This window comes from Sardina pilchardus, chromosome 4 (genome assembly GCF_963854185.1).
Source record: "Sardina pilchardus chromosome 4, fSarPil1.1, whole genome shotgun sequence".
Classification (NCBI taxonomy): Eukaryota; Metazoa; Chordata; class Actinopteri; order Clupeiformes; family Clupeidae; genus Sardina; species Sardina pilchardus.
Genome location: NC_084997.1, coordinates 11,003,433 through 11,013,795, shown reverse-complemented (window position 1 = coordinate 11,013,795; position 10,363 = coordinate 11,003,433).

Sequence of the window (10,363 nt, the reverse complement as noted above, 5' to 3'; positions counted from 1 at the left end):
TTACTAAAAAAAAAAACAATAAATACATACAAATAAAACTTAAATTGAGGAGTACAGAATACATAGATTTTTCAAAACATATGCAATACTGCAATTCTGATATAGCATGCATAAGTGGTTTAGTAACAGGAAATGTGTCTTTGTTTTGATCTAGCCTATCTATGCTTTTTTGTTTTCAAATGGAACACTGAACATAGGCTATCTCTTGATTCTTTTCATGTGAAGCCTAATTCAACAAAACACCAGTGAAGAAAGGTGCCTGTTTGATAACACCAGAGAAACGTCTCAATGTCCCATTGGTGATTTTTAAAATGTATTTATTTATTTATTTATTTTATACCCACAAATATTTCTTTGCTTTTGATGGTAAATAGGATTGTTTGTGATTGGCCACTGTGGAAGTTCCTTCTGATATATCTGTATATATCTGAAATGAAGCCTGTTGAAGTGAAACAGCTAGTATAGTTGTATCAGTCTCAATTCTTAATTTTCAAAGAAACCAATGGTGTTTGTTTGTTTGTTTATTACTTTTTGCCGTATGAGTGTCAGGGGTACATTGAGCACAGGCCAGAGTTAACAAAGAACTGCATGACTTCTTAAGTTCTTTCAACTGCAACCTGAGAAATATTTTAAACATTTTGGTGGTATGTATTTTTCGTGATAACACAATTCCTTCATATTACCTATGACTCTAAAAATGTGTGCCATGTCTTCAAACCCCATGGCAAACACTTGTGCAAAGGAGCTTTTGCCACAGTGTCAACGCCAAGAGGCTGTACAGTTAACCTCCAGTCACTTGCAAGTACAGTAGAAATTTCTCCTCGCTCCATCTGTGGCCACCCAAAGCAAAGTAAAACATTCTTCACACCCGGTGTGAAGCAAGAACAAATGATGGCCAGTAACCAGTGCATTTATCTGTTACCACTAAAGTGGGTCAGAGTGAGCAAGTGTTTGCTTTGTGGGCCTCCCCCTGTGCAGAGGTGCGTGCGCTCAGAAACACACTCAGCCTTGACTCTTAAACGGAGAAGGAGGGGAGTGTCTCTCAGGAAGAAGTTCAGACGGCGGGGTGGAGGGGACCTCTTTAAAGTGCCGCTTTGCAGAACAACTGGGGCTGGACGCTGAGGGAGACCATTCCAGACGCAGTCACAGGCGGTCCCATCGCCCGTCCAGTCATTTCCAACATTCCTTTTAGGTGTGACCTCGCAGTGATCACACAACTGGGGAGTGGGGTGGTGCTGGAGGCAGGACAAGAGGAGGGGGAGAGAATGAGCAAGTGAGAGAGAGAGAGAGAGAGAGAGAGAGATGATAAGAGAGAGAGAGAGAGAGAGAGAGAGAGATGAGGATAAGAGAATAAGAGAGAAGGAGATGAGGATGAGAGAATGTGTGTGTGGTTGCAAGAGAGAGTGACAAGGATTAGATAATAAGAAAGAGGGAGACAATGATAAGTGAATGAGAGAGAAGGAGAGAGAGGTGGCGAGGGAACGAAAGAGAAAAGGAGAGACAGTAAGAATGACATCAACGGGGAGACACGGTGAGAGAAAAAGGGAGAAATAGAACGCGAGAGAGATGGGGAGACACTGAGAGAAGAAGAGACAGCGAGTGCCAGTAGGGACAGTCTCACCTCACGCGGCTCAGGTGTTGGTCCAAAGCCCAGGCCGTCCATAATGTGTGCATCCCAGGGCTGCTGTTGCAACACGTCCCCAGCCTGGGCTCGGCTTGCTCCCTGTGCATTCCAATGTCAGTGCATTGGATAGCACCCTGAAACAGGACCCAAGCGCTATGGAGACTGGCCCGGGCCCAGTATTCTATCAGTGCAGAGTTCAGTTCTAGCCACAGATCTGGGCATCAGTGCTTGGTCATTTCAGCTGAAGTATCTGTTTTCTGTTATGAAGGGTTTGGGAGGATTGCGGGTGAATTGCAAATCAAATATGAGAGAAATGTAATGTGACATTTTCTCAGGGCTCCAAAAACTAAATCTCTCACAGGAAAATATTACATTGTATAGTTCACACCTCTTTCAACATAACACAGACATTTTGGCAGGCTAGTGTTTCATATGAGTAGATCTCTGTAGAATGCCTTTTCATTATTCCCAGCCTTTTTCAGGCCAATAACACTCATTTTTGAGGATTAAGAAATGAACATCATTTACAGCCAAGAAATGAACGTGTAGAATCTCTTGGGAGTCTACAGCACACGAGCATGGATGTCTGGACTCGGTTATTCTGGCAGCTTATCAGGAGGTGCGAGGTGGATTGAGGGTAAAAATCACTCCACAAGTGGTATGGTTCCTGGGGAAGTGGAGTCTGCTCCTGAATGTTTCAGTGCTGACTTACGGCAAGTGTATCCCAGTCGTCGCACCTATTACCCTGTTCTGTCAGAGATAATGAATGAGCTCGGAGAATGTCAGTTAACCCTTTCATGACCCCACAGAGAGGAGCTGAAGTTCCAGCACAGCGTTTTGTAGACTGAACGAAAGGTATTTATGTTCAGCAAACACATACCTGTCTTTGAGCGAGTCTAAGATACGATTCACAGTTCTCTTGTGTATCCGTCTGCCCAAGAAAGACACATTACTGTACATCTTGGTATGTAACTTCCAGATTGTCTTTTGTGCCAATTGCCAAACGGATGTGACAGATATACGGATATCAGTACCAAAATATACCAGGTGATCATAATGCAATGAATCATGAACAACGAGGACCTATTTTGATTAAGTATGTACAGTATGTACTTGATAGTGCTGTAATAAGCCCCTAGACTCTACCAAGTCCTTTTCATATATTAGGAATGTAAAATCTAAAGAGAAAAAAAAGACACCAAAAGCCCACAGTGGGCAGGGAAGGTCACTTTAAGTAGGCTGGTGAATAGATTAGTTGCCGTACGTCAGAGTCAAGAAACATCAACTGAACAATTCCCTGAGGACACATAAGAGTTGAACATCTGAGAACAGGAGGAGCACAAGTTTAAGGTCCTGGGAAATGGATAAGAGTGTCATTTTATTGTGCCACACTGCTTTGATCTCATCTTTTCTGGACAAACATTTAAGTCTGGCATTAGATTAGATCCAATCTAATATCGTTAATGACGATTAAATCCATATTAAGGTATGGCGAGGTGTCAGACTAAATCAAATATTGAAACACTAGACACATTTAACAGTGATTAAAAAGACATTTAGTGGATGGCAAATATGGTGGTGTAAGGCAAGAATATTTTTCAAAATGGTGACATTTTACACGTTGGGAAATTTACTACTGGTACAGCCTCCCCTATGAGTTTATTGGATCTTTAACTGACAGCAAAGACGTCTACAAAGGCAACAGGCCAATATTTCTCACTACAAGCCGTGCTGAGGACAGAAGGAATTTTTATGGGTATATTTAGATTCATTTAAAAAACTCACTGCCTTCTGCACGAGTAAGTGGAAATGAGAACGTTGAACTGGCTATGTAAGGACATACAGCAAACTAAGCCAGCGTGAAAAGTGATACCATATGCTCAAGCAAGTGGAAATAATGAATGCTAGATCCGTTTAATCTTGAAGTCAAATCTACACCGCTCAATAAACAAGCTTTTGTTGAACTCCGAAGCCTTATTTCACCTTATGAAAGCCTCAGCATTATGACAGCACAAATAAAGACATCATGGCAGCCAGGCATGAAGAAGAGAGTTCAGCATCTCAGGTGTAATATACTCTATGCCTCAAAAGCAACATTGTGCTTATGGCTTTGCACTGCAATGAGAAGCTGTCATGCCAGTATGTCTAAGGATATAAATAGCTATGTTTGTTGCATAACATCTAACTCCTTATGCACAATTTACAGAAATACAACAATCAATATAGGCTTTTGACTCAAAATGAAAAACCTTTATGCTGGGATACTCCCATATATCCAGGTATATTATACTGATGTGAGGGATCAGGAAGGGTAAGTGGATGGATGGGTATAATGTATGGAGAATCTATGTTGTTCCAAATCTAGTCTTTTTGACAATTCAGATCTCAGTGCCGGGAGTGATGTCTTCTGACTGTAAATTCTGACCTGAATGTGGAAGAATGCAACAACAGGTTAGAACAACCAAACTCTTACTACAAACATCAGAGCCTTATGATAGCACGCCTTGAGAGCAATTTTTTTCCGCCAGCCCCTTTCTAAAAAGTATTCCTATTTTTAAAGGCCGGCTTACTCCCAACAAAGAAGGAAGACATATCTGTTTTAACATGCACTGCTTGGCATATAACTGTGCTGACAAATGAATTATGATTTTGTCAAACTTCTCAAGGGGCCTAATTCGGCAGACACAATCACTCTTTATTTCCATCCAATCAGATCAAAATATTTGTGTTATTAAATTGACTGTGCAGGGAAAGTTAAAGATTCATTCGTTTGTCACATTCCGTCTGCATGCTTACGTTTAAACTATGATTAAACTCAGATAGTATCATTACTTGTACATACTTGAGTCTTATAAAAATCATATTGGTCCTGTGTTATGTTTCACTGAAACTCTCCAACAGTAGTAGTCTATTAAACTAGAAAAATAACTGTCAATTTCATCGTTCATGATCATCAGAAATTGCCCTGTTGGCAATCAGAAACAGATGGCCAGAGGCAGAAAGACATTAAAGGCGTGGCCAGTCCCTATTCACTAACTTAATGGCGTGAATTTGTGATCGGGCACCATAAAGGGGTTGTTCTTATGTTTCTTAATCAGTCATGGGGGTGTTTTGGGCGTAACATCCTTTAAATGATGAGAATGACATACATGTATGTCATTTCATTTAACAGCAAGCAATGCAACTTCAAGCAGCGTATTGGTATTTTGATAGTCAGCGGCGCATTTGCGGTCATACAATTGTGTAGGAGCCTAGTTTATAGTCATGGATTGTCCCCACACATACTGTAACATGTAACCTGTTACTATGAAGGCATTCAAAGTCAATTTCATCAGTGAGAATCTGGTGACAAATGTCTCTATGGCAGTCACTATCTTCTCATAGACGTACAATTTTGACATAGATGACAATAATCTCTGTCTCTCTGTGTGTGTGTGGAGGGGTGGTGTGGAGAGTGCACTTGACTACAGAGCCTCAGTTACATTTTTATTCTCACATCTTTGGACCTAAGCCAGGCCCAAGTCAGGCTAAATGAGCCATAAATCAGGATTTCCCCTGCTCTGCTCTATAAGTTTAGATCCCTTGGATGATACAGCACTCTGGTTGGTGTGTTGTGGGGATGTGTTGGGGGATGTGTTGTGGAACATACTTGCGCAGACTCGCTTCTTTTCAAATAAAATGACCGTATTAACTATTCTTTTTTAAAAAAGGTAAAAGGTAAAAAATAATGACGCTCGTTCAGTGATTTTTACAACATGAAAAGGTCATGAGAAGATCCTACAAGGCCTCTCCCAAGGTAGGTGGGGAGAGAGAAGGAGAGAGAGAGATGGTTGTAAACAGAGGGTTTGGGTCAGCCCCCCTCATAGACTCGGCTCTGTGAGAAGAATCTGCATCATCTGGTTTGAAGCTCCACTGGCGGTCCAGTCCTGTTCGCACACGCAGGCCTCACATCAAGCGTGCTTTCTGCTGCCATGGCACTCTGCTGCTCGCGGAGTTTAGCCAGAGGGGGGACAGGTTACTGTCCAGACTCCCCAGGTAGCCATTTAAAAAGCCTGACACCTTTCATTTATTTTTATTTACCTCCGGGCCCTCAGAAAACCTCTCCTCCCTACAGTTTTAGTCAGTTGTTTCAAAAGAGGTGTTGTTATGGTTAATTTGGTAGGCCAACAAATACAACAATTTACTTAGGGGACATGTTTTATACCTTTGTTGGTGGCACAGAGATTGACTCCAACAGTTGTGTACTATACCTTATGACTGCTTGAATTACTGGCCATTGAAAATTGATGTATAGTTTCGAATGTCATATTTCCAACACACTATTGAATGCCATTACATGTAATATCTGAAACACAATACACTCACTCAGAGCAGGCTTATACAACATAAGAATAAGTCAAAGTTTCTTACGTTCTCATTTTTTCTGCCTTGAAAATGTCATATGAACATTAACTATGAAATTCAGTGAAAAAAAAGATAACTAATCCAAGGGAAAGTATTGTTAACTTGAATGCCACTCTGTGGATTACAGTGGAACTGCAAGCAACTGGTGAACACTAACATGTACTGCTAAGTGTGAATTTAACTAGATAAAGAATGATTATTGGCATTCATAACCTTTATTATTTTCTGAGATACAGAATCATTAATCGTCATTTATCATCATGGTCTCCAGGGCACAAATACCTGTAATGCTCAGGACAATTCAGTACAATGGGCCATGTAGAACCTTGCCAAACTCACTCCATCAACTTGATCAATGATGCTCCAGGACTCTAGTTGAGGAGCGTGGCTTGTGGTTTTGGCACCTCTCACCATCAATTCATCTAAGATTCCTCTGCCTCCTCTTCGCACCCAAACTTCATCGAAAACAAAAACAGACAATGAATATATGAGAACTGTACAGACATAATAAGCTTAGTTTCAGTTATCTGAAAGCTCTTTTCTAAAAAGCGATCTTAATGCTCACTCTCTTTATTGTTCTCGCTAACAAATAGATTGTTGTACTACCACAGTATTTCGTTTGCACAGTGCTGATATCACATGACAAGTCTGATGCCTACGTGGACCTGAAAGTGTGCGGATACGACCAGACTTGTCCAAGTGTCAATGTCTCCACGAGGAAATGCTGACGACGAGAGAGCTAAAACAAACACCCAAAGAAAAGTATAGATCCGTACCTATGGAAACTCAGGGTCATGCCAGGTTTATATCACTCTGACTAAACAAGGCATGACAGGCTCTGTCCATCACATTGGAGGGCCTGTTAGTATATGTGTTGACTCTTAAGGTATTTGAAAGGGTGAGTGAATGTGGGATATGAGAGAACCTCTTGACATACCAACAAATGGTGGTTATTGTTCACCTCGGTCAAAGTGATCGGGTTTCTAAGCCAAACGGCCCCCTCCAAGATCACTCATACATCTGACAACAATATCACTATTGAGACATGCATGTTCAATATTTGACGATAGATCATAAATTAGTATAGTGCAGAACACAGTCATTAAAAATTTAATTTATGAACGAGACAGCAACTATCACTCAGCACAGTGTGTTATCAGGTAATATATCATGAATCTTGGTAATACAAACCAGAGTTGGGAGCAAAACGAATGTCATTTCATGCAGACACTGACAGATATTTCATTGGTGTCAACACTGAAGTCCTCTGCTGCAACTCCTAAGGATGAGCTAAGGTTCGGTCTTCATGCCCTGTCATGTCTGAGAAAAGGTGATTGGGGAAAGTATTCATTGCCTCTGGCCTCAGCCATGTGTGTGTGTATGTTTTCGGTCTGAAAGTTTATCAACTCATTCTTCAAGGGAAGTATTCATCTAACCCGCGCCACCTCTGTTAACCTGCCAAATGCAAAAACAGTGACTTGATGCCAAGACATAAAACCGATGGGGGAAAAAAAAAGAGAATCACACCTGAACAACCTCTTACACTTCTTCTGCACAAAATACACTGCAAATTCCCACATACTTTGCCATAATTACATGCAATCATACAATTCCTGTGAGACTGTACTTTGAACATTGATAGGCTATATCATCAGCAACCAAAGCCAGCCGCTGGGAAGAGAGCCAGGAAGTGCTACAGAGCCCCCTTTCTCAAGAGGCTTCAATTGTGATACGTTAAGTAGTGATATTACCCACATTTGAGCCTGTCAACAGTCTGCAGCTCCATATCCACCCATCATTCTCCTGACCCAGCGTAGGCCTATACGAACAAGGACAGACCTTCTTATCTGGAGGATGTAAGGACACAAAGGCCTTGTTGCTCTTGGCATGAGCCGGGGCTATCTTCTGTAAACAAATGGCCTGGGAGGCATTTGGATGGGGCTGGGGGAGGAATGCAGCCAAGCCTGGATGTTTGGAACATGTTGAGGCTGGTCAGGGGAGACAGCTTGCACAAAGGGATGACACTCGCCCTCCTGCTGCCGGTCCAGCCTGCCTTATGCCAGGGCTACGAGGAACCCAGAACACTGGAGGCATTAGGGGGGAGAGACAGCAGAATGTTCATTATCTGTTAAAGCACTAGGGCTGCTTGATTACGGCAAAAAATATAATCACATTTTTTTTTTTTTTGGTCAATACAGATCACAGATATTTTACACAATTTCTCAATTTTCATGATTTTGGAAACACCATTCACTTTCTAAACTTTCAAAAACAAATGAAAACATAGCAAAAGCAAATGCAACAAACATGCCTTCTGTTGTATTTCTAGTTGTTTTATTCGTAAATGTTGGATGTCAAAAAGAAAATTGATTTCAATTTTTATCCATTTTCACATACACACGCACACACACACACACACAACCCTAATTATTATTTGAATTCACTGAATAGGATTTCCCAAATAATTGAGACAGTGGATCTTAAGCTCATTTTCAGAAGGCAGCTTCATAAAAGACTGAAAGAGAGAGAGATACTGAACTGAGTATGCATTGTGTGTGACTGTGCATTTTACCAGCAGAGGGAGAGAACGAGCCAGGTCTTATCTAGGACACAGACTGCATACCTTACACACCTGCATTATGTGTCCATGAAGAAGCAGATATTTCAAACGCTTACTGTATCTCCATTTGAATGACAAAAGGCATGGGATCCCTTATTTGCCTCAACAGGAAAATATGCTTCTCAGTGACAGCACTTTTCGCACAGGTCTCTGCAGCTGAAGCAGCAATACACCGTATAGACTCTTTGAAGCTTTTTTTGTAAAAAAGAAATCCTAATTTGATGCGGTAGCACACACATGGCCATTATGAAAAATTAATGTTCTGGACCAAAAGGAACACTATATTAAAGCCCTATGGAGAGAAATTAACATTTCTGCATTCAGTTTCTGACATGATTAATTAATATCAGTTGAATGACTTAGGTATAACTGAGTTGCATCTCCACTGCACATGCTGAAATAATCATTTTGAATATAAAAAATAATTTGCAATGCAACATGTAGTTTCAAAAGAACATCAGCATATTTTCAGGGGTTTGATCAACAATTAAATGCATCCAATTGAAAATAATTACAAAATAAAACAAGTGACACCCAGTTAATCACCAAACACAACACATTTTGAAAATCAGGATGGGGTAAACAGCCAGCCAACATTTTTTTCCAAGATTGGTGGATAACTTTTCAGTCTAATAGGGTTTACATATATTCTCTAGTCTCCAACAAAAGTGTGAAATAACAGACATACTTCAGACAGCCCTTCAGGTTACTAGGAATATCATCGATAGCATGAATAACAAAGAACAACGAAGTATAGTGAACAAGTTGTATTTTTGAAAGTTTTCTTCCTTAGAGCTACACACTTAAGATCACTTGTTCTTTGACAGTGGATAACTTATATGATTGTGCTTTTGCCCTCAGTAAAATGAACTGAAAACCTTACACCCTGAAAACTGTTCATATATTCTAACCACAGTCCCTGCTCTGGACTCTGGTACCCTCTAGATATGATGGCTGACAAGGGGTCTCTTTTGAGATTCATTTTACTGCCACCACAGCCACATTATCCAAGCTGCAGTGTTGACAAATGGCTGCATTTTGCGTACACTCACAGGTCAAAAAATCTGGGAGGCCGTACACAGCACAACAATGCAGGCCTCGCGCGCGCTAATGTGTTCTTTAGCGGCTCGAAGAATGTCGAAGTTTCAAAAAGAGCACTGCTAATCCCATCAGGTTTTACAAAGCAGCTGGTGCGAACCTCTTCGCTGCCAGAACGCCAGTTTCGGAGTTTGCTGCCGAGCTCTGATTACTACCAACGGCTGAAATAAGAGGAGGCAGTGCGAGACTGTGAGACGTGAGCCGCTAAACAGCTGAGGGTCAATGCGCGCTCTCTCTCTCTCTGTGCGGGCTGTGTCTCACACATTCATAAACGTCGCCACACGTGCGTGGCGCAGCTCACCCCACTGTCCCGTGGCTCCACCACAGCCATCTTGTGATTAACCCGGAGTGGGAGAGGGCTGGTGAGGGATATTGGTTTTGGCAAATCTGATGCTGGCATTTAAAGCAACTCATCTCTCTTTCAAGGTATAATAGACTCTATATATAATTACAACAGCTGTGTCCACAATAAAATTGGGCATTTGCTTGGATGAGAATAAAACATTTTAATGACCCGAATCGTTAAAATCAAGTGTTCTGTGAGGGTCAGCCATACACAGTATGTGTTACTCGTAACACAACACCACTGTCACTGCTGGTGCGTAACATGGATATAC